Source organism: Perognathus longimembris, chromosome 2, assembly GCF_023159225.1.
Source record: "Perognathus longimembris pacificus isolate PPM17 chromosome 2, ASM2315922v1, whole genome shotgun sequence".
NCBI lineage: Eukaryota > Metazoa > Chordata > Mammalia > Rodentia > Heteromyidae > Perognathus > Perognathus longimembris.
This window is the reverse complement of record NC_063162.1, coordinates 13,416,394-13,425,655: the sequence shown is the minus strand read 5'-3', so window position 1 is coordinate 13,425,655 and position 9,262 is coordinate 13,416,394. Positions and strand designations below refer to the sequence as shown.

The following is a 9,262-nucleotide window of genomic DNA, read 5'->3' as shown; positions in this document are numbered from 1 at the left end:
TCCTTATGTGTTTAGTGGTCACCGATGCCTGTGTTTATGACATGTATCCCAAGCTCCAGATCTGGACTGGATGCCAGAATATAATGGCATGTAAAGCAAACATGACCCTCCCAACCTCCCCACCCACTCAGACAATAGCAATAATCCCGTGTTCTTCATGTCCTGTTTATCGTCTCCTCTCCTTTCCATAGGTCCATACCTCAAGAATGTTTACAAAAATGGTCCTGTCCACCTCAAGGACCCTGATTCCAGATATGTCTGCTGTTCCCAATCTTCAGATGCCAGAATGTCCTGGAGTCTGTGCAGAAGGTAGGAGATTCCCCAGAACACCACTGAGGCAGAACACTTGCTCAGCCAGGCTCAGACACAGCTCTGTGGGCTTCAGAGCTCACAGAGCTCCAGGTTCAATGCTCTTCAAGTTTCTGGTCCTTACACCTTTTCTCGAATGCTCATTTGTAGAGCTTGCTCCTCTAACCAAGTTTGGCCTTAGAGAGCCACTGTACACATAAGCCCACTACAGGCTCTGAGATGAAGTGCAGTACAAAGCCCACTGGACCTTTTCTAACTACATACTCTTGAAAGCTTTCTTGACCCCGGGACCCTTTATTATTTACTGAAAAAACAGCTCCAGCATCTCAGTTCCATCAAGTGTGAATGGAATCAACCTTATTTCTTCACAAAGTAACCAGTCTTAGGTATTCTATCATAGTCACAGAAAAGAGGCCAAGGCAATAACCAGAAACAAACAAGTTTGAGCTTATGTTAGTGAGGCCACAAAGAGGGAAAAGCATGTTGCACAAACAAGAAGAGAAAGGTAAGAAAGGACAGGGTGCATGGTAGTGGAATCTACAGGCGCTTCGGTGTTGCCAGAGTATGAGGTACTAAGGGAAAGGGGATGAGGAAAGGTCTGGAGACTGTTCTTGCAGAGGCTTCTTCTGCTACGAGAGGGAGTTTAGGTTCCCTCAGGGAACCTGGCTCTCTCAAAAGTGGAATGGTGGGATCAGATTCTGCTGAGTAGATTGGGAGAGGATGTCCAGGAGGACCAATTAGGAAGCTGCCTTGGTGTTCAGCTAAGAGGATTTGGGATCTAATGAGCCGGCAGTCCATTGATGGGGCACAGGAGCAGCTCATCTGACACCCACAGGCCCCCAGCCTCTACCAAGGACTTTTAGAAAATAGTACCAGGCTGGTTTGAAATCCTGTTAGCAGCAGCCCTGAAATATTGAAGGCGAAAATGATACAGGGAACAGTATCTGCAGGGCAATAACTTCGCTATGAAGACACAGAAAGGGTAGAGGCCCAGGAGGGACTCTTGCCCTCTCTTCACTTTATTTCTCTTTGTCTCCCATTACCTTGTAGTTCTAAACACAAAGTAGGTGCTCAGTAAAATGCACTTTGAGTAAATGCTCAAATCAAATTTGCTTCTTTCCGGGCTGGGGATATGGCCTAGTGGCAAGAGTGCTTGCCTTGTATACATGAGGCCCTGGGTTCGATTCCCCAGCACCACATATACAGAAAACGGCCAGAAGTGGCGCTGTGGCTCAAGTGGCAGAGTGCTAGCCGTGAGCAAAAAGAAGCCAGGGACAGTGCTCAGGCCCTGAGTCCAAGGCCCAGGACTGGCCAAAAAAAAAAAATTTTTTTTGCTTCTTTCTGTTTAGTGTCGTGGTATGGTGTGGTGTGGTGTGGTGTGTGTAGGTCCAGAATGGAACCATTCAATCTGCTCAGCTTATGTTCATAAGTGAAAGCAAAAGAATAAAAGTAAAAACCAGAAGGGCAAGCAGGCATGTGCAGACAAGGGAGAGAAGGAAACAACAGGGATGTTTCCCTGTGATAACTACCCCATGTTCGTGGTATCTACACTCATTTCTTCACGAGGGTAGATCCCCTAACACCCAACACCCCTTCATGGCCCTGCCACTTCACAATACCTTATTGGAAATTAAATCACAACAAGATGGTTTTTTGTTTTTTTGTTGTTTTGTTTTTTGGCGATGCTGAACCGTGTTCAAACCACAGCAATTGTTCACTGCCTTGAACAAAAAGAAACTCTCACAGCAAGAGCAAGATGCCTTGGGATACTTGAAGTTTTCCTCCAAGGTCTCATTAAGTGGCAGCCTAAATTACCAGCTCATCTATTTAAAAATTGAGTATGCTAACTCTACTGGGGGTCTGGGACTTTGGGGGTACGCACACTGTGGAACAAATGGCCCCATTGCCAAGAGACCTGGAGGATGAGTCAAGACAGAGCCAACCTTACCATGCCCTCTGCCCCTCAATCCATCTCGCCCCTAAGGATTTCTCCTTAATGGCTAATGTTGAGCGCATTTCAGAGAAAATTTAATCCATATGGTTTTGATTCATTTACACTTAACTCATCAAAACACTTGCTTGTTGGGTTGTTGTTGTTGTTCCCCCCCCCCCCCCGCCCCCGGGAGAGTTTGCTGCCATTTGAGAAGCATTTTCAGATGTGATAAAAAGCTTTTTAAATGATCAGGAAAGAGGTGGAAACAAGGGAAGCACACCATGGAAGTAGGCTGAGGGGCCAGGTCAGGCTTTTTCTTGCTCCATTTCAGGGATTGCCGATTTTGGTCACACTTGGAAATAAACCAGGCTAGAGAGGAGATGGAAAACTTGGGGAGAGACCCAGGCTGGAAGCAGTGAGGAGCAGAGCAGATGAAGTTCCGACCGCCCTATCTGCAGACCCACAGGCGGGGAGAAGAGAGAAGTTACACCAGCTTCTTCACCTGGGTGGTGGGCAAGGGCTCAGAAGCCAATGACAACGTGGTGATTACAGATGAGCCCTTAGAGGCCCTCTACACTGAGCATCTTGATTTGCGTATGAGGACCCAAGGGACGTGCCTGTGGTCACATGTAGAATCTAAAACTAGATCTTCTGCATCCTCTATCGCAGCCGACATAGCCCCACCCTGAAAAATAGCCAACCAGTCACCACCCTTCTCTCTTTTGAGATTTCCTATGTGACAAACACTTCCTCCAGTTCATTGTTCTATGCTGCAACCTTGGGTGAGTTTCTTCACCTCACTTAGCCTCAAAATATGGCAGCCATGGCGATTAAGAATGCTAACTTTGCACACCTGTAGTTCAAGCTACTCAGGGGGGCTGAGATCTGAAGATCAGGGTTTGAAGTCAGCTAGGGCAGGAAAGTCCATGAGCCTCTTACCACCAATAAACTACTCAGGAGAAGCTGGAAATGATGCTGTGCCTCAAGTGGTAGAGTGTTAGCCTTGAGCACAAAGAAGTGTAAGGACAGTGCCCTGGCTCTGAGTTCAAGTCCCGAGACTAGCAAAAGGAAGGAAGAAGAGGAGGAGGGGGAGGAAAAGGAGGAGAGGGGAAGGAGGGGAAGGAGGAGGAGGAGAAGAAGAAGGAGAAGGTGGTGATGTTAAGTTTGGATGGCTGCAAGATCTGACTCACTGCCAGGATTCAAATCTCAGCTCTATGTTCTACCGCTTGGATGATCTTGAACAAGTTTCTTAATCTTTCTCCCTTTCACCTACTATTGGATAGACACATTTGTAAACTGGATAGTCTTACCATTTCAGATAATCTTCCAGAACAACCCAGTGAGGTCACTATTCTTATATTACCATCATATTAAACTCAGAAAACTGAAGCTCATCAGGACCTTGGAGATGGTTGATCAAGGCCACGAGAACAGCTAGAACTCAACCTACATTTTTCTGATTTCAGGGAAACAAAGCTTTATGATTTATTGGATAATGTTGTAGAGTATGTTTATTTTCTACATGATACAGCCTACAGGTGGCAGAATTTCTCTGATGTCTTTAATCTCTACAGCATAACACAGTAATGCCATTAATTACTAATAGAATTAATGTTTCAAGTAAAATTGTATTGTATTCTCAGCCCCTAATTTACCGACCTCTTTGGGAAATGACCCTACACTACGCAGGATGCTTGCCGATCTAGAAGGCAGAAGCTCAATACTGACTTGCAGAGAGAGACACTCACATAGCTGGAAAAGTCTATGGCTAAATCCAGAGCAGAAGTTATCAGAAGAAAATGTCACCAGGGAGCTTTGTCTTCCCCCATCTCATCTCTGCTTCCTGTGGGGCCAGCTTCAGCCTCAAGGGCTTTCCTTATGTGGGGTCCAGACAGATTGGCAGCCAGCTTAGGGACCTTGGCAGTAAGCAAGTGACAGGAATCTGCCTTGCCCTCATAACCCAACATTGCCCCCCAGGGCTCACTGATCTCCTTCCTTCAGGCCCATCCTTGGGACCCATTCTTAGAAATCCTCACAATGGAGTGGTTCTCGAAAAAGATCTCACCCCCAGCAGCTCAACTTCACCCTTGGCCCTAACTGGAAGTACGCGTTGCCCTGAGCGAGACCTGGGGCTGCCCTCATTTGACTGTACTCAAACCCTGGACCTTCCCCCTCCCCCCATGCCCTTGTATCTCCCACTCAGCTTGGTGTTACTTGAAGCCTCTCTTCAGCTTTGATTAAAATCTGATCCGATCTGTTGAGGTCTCTGACCCCTTTCTTCCCTTTCATCTGCTAGATTTGCAGTGTCCTTAAGTTCTGGCAAAACCTCAGGATTCATTGTCTTTTGTTCTGGCTTAAGATATCCCCTCCCATCTCCCCCAAAGCATCCTTCCGACAGGGTATGGAATCCCCACAGGGGCCAGCCTTGGTTGTGTACCCATCTTTAGGGGACATGAAGCCGGGGAAGGGTGGTTTCCTAATGGAAACTGAGGATGCTACTGTGAAAAGAAGAATGGAAGCGAGATAGGCAGAAAAATCAATTAGTTTAAACCTAAACCCTCCAGCCTCAAATCTTTTATTTTTCAGAATAAAATTTATTTTCTTTTTACCAGTAGTCTTAGGTGTTAAGTACACTATTATAGTTGTCAGAAATTTTAAAAACATATAAATCATAGAAATATTAAGTGTACATTTTAGCCAGTTAAAATACTTTGAAGAGGTATTTTCTTTTTTTCTGAATAATTACTTCTTTATTGTCAAAGTGATGTACAGAGGGGTTACAGTTCCATACATAAGGCAGTGGGTACATTTCTTGTGCAATTTGTTATCTCCTCCCTCATTTCCCCCTTCCCCCTTTCCCTCCTCCTCCATGAGTTGTTCAGTTGGTTTACACCAAATGGTTTTGTAAGTATTGCTTTTGGAGTCGTTTGTCTTTTTGTTCTTTGTCCCTATTCCCTTTTCCTTCCCTAGTTCTAATACCAGTATCCAGGGTACTCAGATAAGATACAGTGATAGGGCAGGAACAACCACAGGAAGAGGATCATCAACAAAAAGAAAGCTACGGTTTCACATGGCATGTTGAAAGTAATTACAACAGTGATAACACTCATTTCCATAACATGGAGTTCATTTCACTTAGCATCATATTTTGTGTTCATAAGGGTATAGCTATTGGGCTCTTGTGATCCTCTGCTGTGACTAGCCTAAACCTGTGCTAATTATTCCCTATGAGGGAGACCATAGAGTCCATGTTTCTTTGGGTCTGGCTCACTTCACTTAGTATAATTTTTTCCAAGTCCTTCCATTTCCTTACCAATGGGGAATCATGCCTGTCTGAAAACCACTTCTTTCAATGCCCTGCTGGGATGCTCTCAAGCCTACGTTGGTGAGAAGAGCATATTTGCTCTTTGTTTAGTCACTACTCAGTTCAACTTTTTTTTTTTACTCTGCAGGATTGGCAAATATGGCTATCCTTTTGCAGCCCAGGTCACTCACCAGGAGGTGAAAGTTCCCACTCTTCAGTGAGGACGACCATGTGGTGGCTCCCCTCAGGGCCTCAACAAGGTTAAGTTTCCTCCTGACTGTCTTAGGCCAATGAGATCCTTCTTCCTAGAGGTTGAATGAGAGAGGCATGCTACTGGCATAGGACTTACAATCTCAGGTCTCCTTGTCCTGCTGCTCACCCCATGAGTTCACATACAGGTACCGATGGGTGGGATGAGATGAGGCTGGGACACACGAAGATAACAGCCATCATGTGAAGTGGTAGGACAACCATTTAATGTGTTTTCACATCCTATGTTCATCCGCATGTCGAGTTGTGTATTTGGTCTGAATTGGTCCATTGGTGCAATTCAACAAGTCGTTAAGTGCTTCCGTTAGCCAGAGGACATATTTACTGGTTGATGGTATCAAATTGTTCAAGATAGCTTTATGCCATGAAAAGACTTCAGGTTCTAGAGTCAGACCCACCCCAGTTCCATTATATGATTTCTAGATGACTTTGGCCTCTGTTTGCTATCCTGCAAAATAGATTTGCTGATATAGAGCCTATGTTCGTATCAGGGCCACCTAGTGGATTATATGAGATGAAGTCTAACAAGTCCAAGCTGCCCCTAGAGAAGTCACATGACAGGGACTTTCTTCCTCCCTCCCTTGGCTGACTATCAGCTGGCACTGCTACCCAACTATTTGGATAACACGTCCTCTTTCTGCTGTGTGCATGCAGCCACGCTGATTCCATGGATGCATAGGAAGAGCAGCATGCACATGCTGATAATTCATTGGCTCAACAGTTGGAGCAACCACTTCCTGTAGCAGGAAGAGGAAGAAGTGGTCCATTAATTAGCCAAGCACACATCTTATTTTTAAAGCTTACCCAGAGACTTTAGATATGACTCCACATGCATTATTTAAGCCTTGATAATTGTGACATCTAAATCCAATAACAATGGCAGTCACTACTACCCAGACTCAATACAAAAAATTCTTTCCATACTATGTGAGCCCATGGCTCACAGTAGTCTCATGACAATATCAGGATTATTTTTCCCTTTAAAGATGAGGAAACAGACTCTGGTGGGTGAAGGCTGACATGATGAGCAGTATTTTTGATCACCCATGTGAACAAACACTACCTGGTTTTGGGGGTACTTAGCAGTAATCAAGGCAGGCAGCTCTCACTTGACTGTGATATTGCAGTTGATGTCACACAACACTCCTTATGCAAAATCTCAAGCACCTGACACAGAGGCTCCTGGCTACATAACTTGCCCAAGGCCAGCAGCTAATAAATAATAGAGCTTTCTGGAGTCTCTACCATTCAGCCTACATAGCATTTTTTGTCATTGTCATTATTTTATTTTTTTCACCCCTATTTGCTAGATATACAAGGTCCAGACTATCATCTTAGATGCCTGGGCATAATAAAGCACCTGGGCCAGAAGGTGCTGAACAATTTTTTAAATGTTTTATTTATTTTTTTGTGCAGGTCCTAGGGACTGAACTCAGGGCCTAGACAATGTTGCTGAGCTTCTTTTGCTCCAGGTGAGTGCTCCACAGCAGCATTTCCAGCTTTTCTGGGTAATTTATTGGAGATAAAGAGTCTTACACACTTTCCTATTCAGGCTAGCTTTGAACCACAATCCTCAGATCTCAGTCTTGTAGGTAGGATTACAGGTGTGATCCACCAGTGCCTGGCCAAACAAATGTTTGTTGACAGCTAAATGAGTGAGTGAATGAATAAATGACGAGAGTACCTAAGTCAAATCTGGAAGACTTACCTGTTATTTCCCAGCAAATGGCTGGTGCAGATGTTAAGGATGAGGGAGCCAAGTGCTGGGTTGGGTATGGGTACCGGGCCCCACAGAATACTCAGTCTTTCCTGGCACAGGAATGCCAGGTGAGGTGTCCTTTCTAATGTGCCACAGAGTTCCTTGGTCCCCATACAACATCTGGCCAAATAAGCATGTATCTCATAAAACCAAAGTCAGTGTCCAAATGGCCACTGGCCAAAAGGCCCTTGAGTTGAAGGCTGAGTTTGTTGAAACAGCTGACATGGGCCATGGAGATGCAGCCCTTGGGCTCTGCCTGAAGACAAGCGCATCCTTGTGGGTACTCTTAATCCTCCAGAACACAAGGGAGGATGTGCTGCTGTCTCAGAGCCAAGGCACCTTAAGCGCCCAGGGCTGGGGTTGGAACATTCAGACATGCTGCCATCTTGTGGTACCATGGGGCCAGAGCAAGGCGCTCGCTGGCCAACTCCTTCAGAAAAACAAACCAGAAATTGTTTGCCTCATTTTTTTTCTTATCTTTTCAAAACTGGGTATCACTTCCTCTACCTCCAGAAAAGTGACACATTTAGATTTGAATATAGATTTGAAACTAGGACTTTTAAAACAAAATTAAGAACATACCCAGAATGAACTCTTTGAATTCTTGGGAATGTCCTAGAATTTTTTCCTCCCTAGAACAGAATACTTCACAGAGAGTCTGAGAGGAGAGACACCTCCTCCACACACACACACACACACACACACACACACACACACACACACACCCCGCGCACTGCCATTTGTGTAGTGTCTTTCTGGCCATGAAGACCAAACATGTCCACTCCATCTCTGTCTACCAGGATTGCTTGCCCTTAGTTCTCTGTCCAAGAACTCAGGAGTGAGCTCATGAAGGTCTCCACTCAGTGCTTCCAGAAGCTGCTCTCACCACTTGGTAACATGCTCACAGAAAGATCTGGGCTGAGCTAAAAGGGGTTGCTGATCAGGGACCCAGGCAATGGCATCTGGGTTTCTTGACATATTAATCACTTCATAGTTCCAAGGCGGCAGTCGATGACAACCGAATTCTCACACTTCTCAACCTCCACAAGCCTGTGGCATTCGAAATAAACAAAGCCTTGACTGGGGGCTCTGAGGTAATTCCTAGAAGATGTGGTGCCAACCAGGGCTGTCGAGCTGGTGTGCACTGGCATAGCAACTCACCCGGTCACCTGTACACTCTGCTCACTTCCCCTCTCAGTGTAGTAGCTGCTGCAGGCCAGCCTTGGGTAAGACTGTCAAAGTAAAAATAATTAACTCGGCCACCTCCTCACACTCCAGGAAGTGACCAGAGCTATGGAGATCAAGTCCCTGAAGGAAGAGGATGCGGGAACAACATGAGCACATTTTGACAGAAAAAAGATAACTTGGTAAGTAGCAAAAGCCCAAGGTGCTACTAAAAAGGAGCTGGGGCTTCCTGGAGCCTTCTGAGCCCCGCAGTGAGCTGTTGGAGTTAGTGATAAGGGACTCTCCCTTCCAGCCACAAGACTCAGCAAAGTGGGATCCTTATGGACCTTCCTCCTTGACCAGATTGCCTGATTTCAAGCATAAATATTTATAGCTTTGTCACCCTTGGGGAATTTCTGTAACTTCTCAGTTTCTCCTTGTTCTTAACTATAATATAGGGCAGAAATAGCTAGTGGTGGCAGAGATCTGGAGACCAAGGTTTGAAGCCAGCCAGGGCAAGAAA

The 9,262-nt window shown here is 45.4% G+C and overlaps 1 long non-coding RNA gene across 1 annotated transcript; it reads left to right on the top strand.

Moving 5' to 3' along the window:
- Positions 1–233: 233 nt before the first annotated feature.
- LOC125345912 lies at positions 234–8,923 on the top strand. Its single transcript, XR_007209816.1, has 3 exons — positions 234–309; positions 3,389–3,391; positions 8,854–8,923. It is a non-coding gene; the product is annotated as an uncharacterized LOC125345912 (long non-coding RNA).
- Positions 8,924–9,262: the final 339 nt, after the last annotated feature.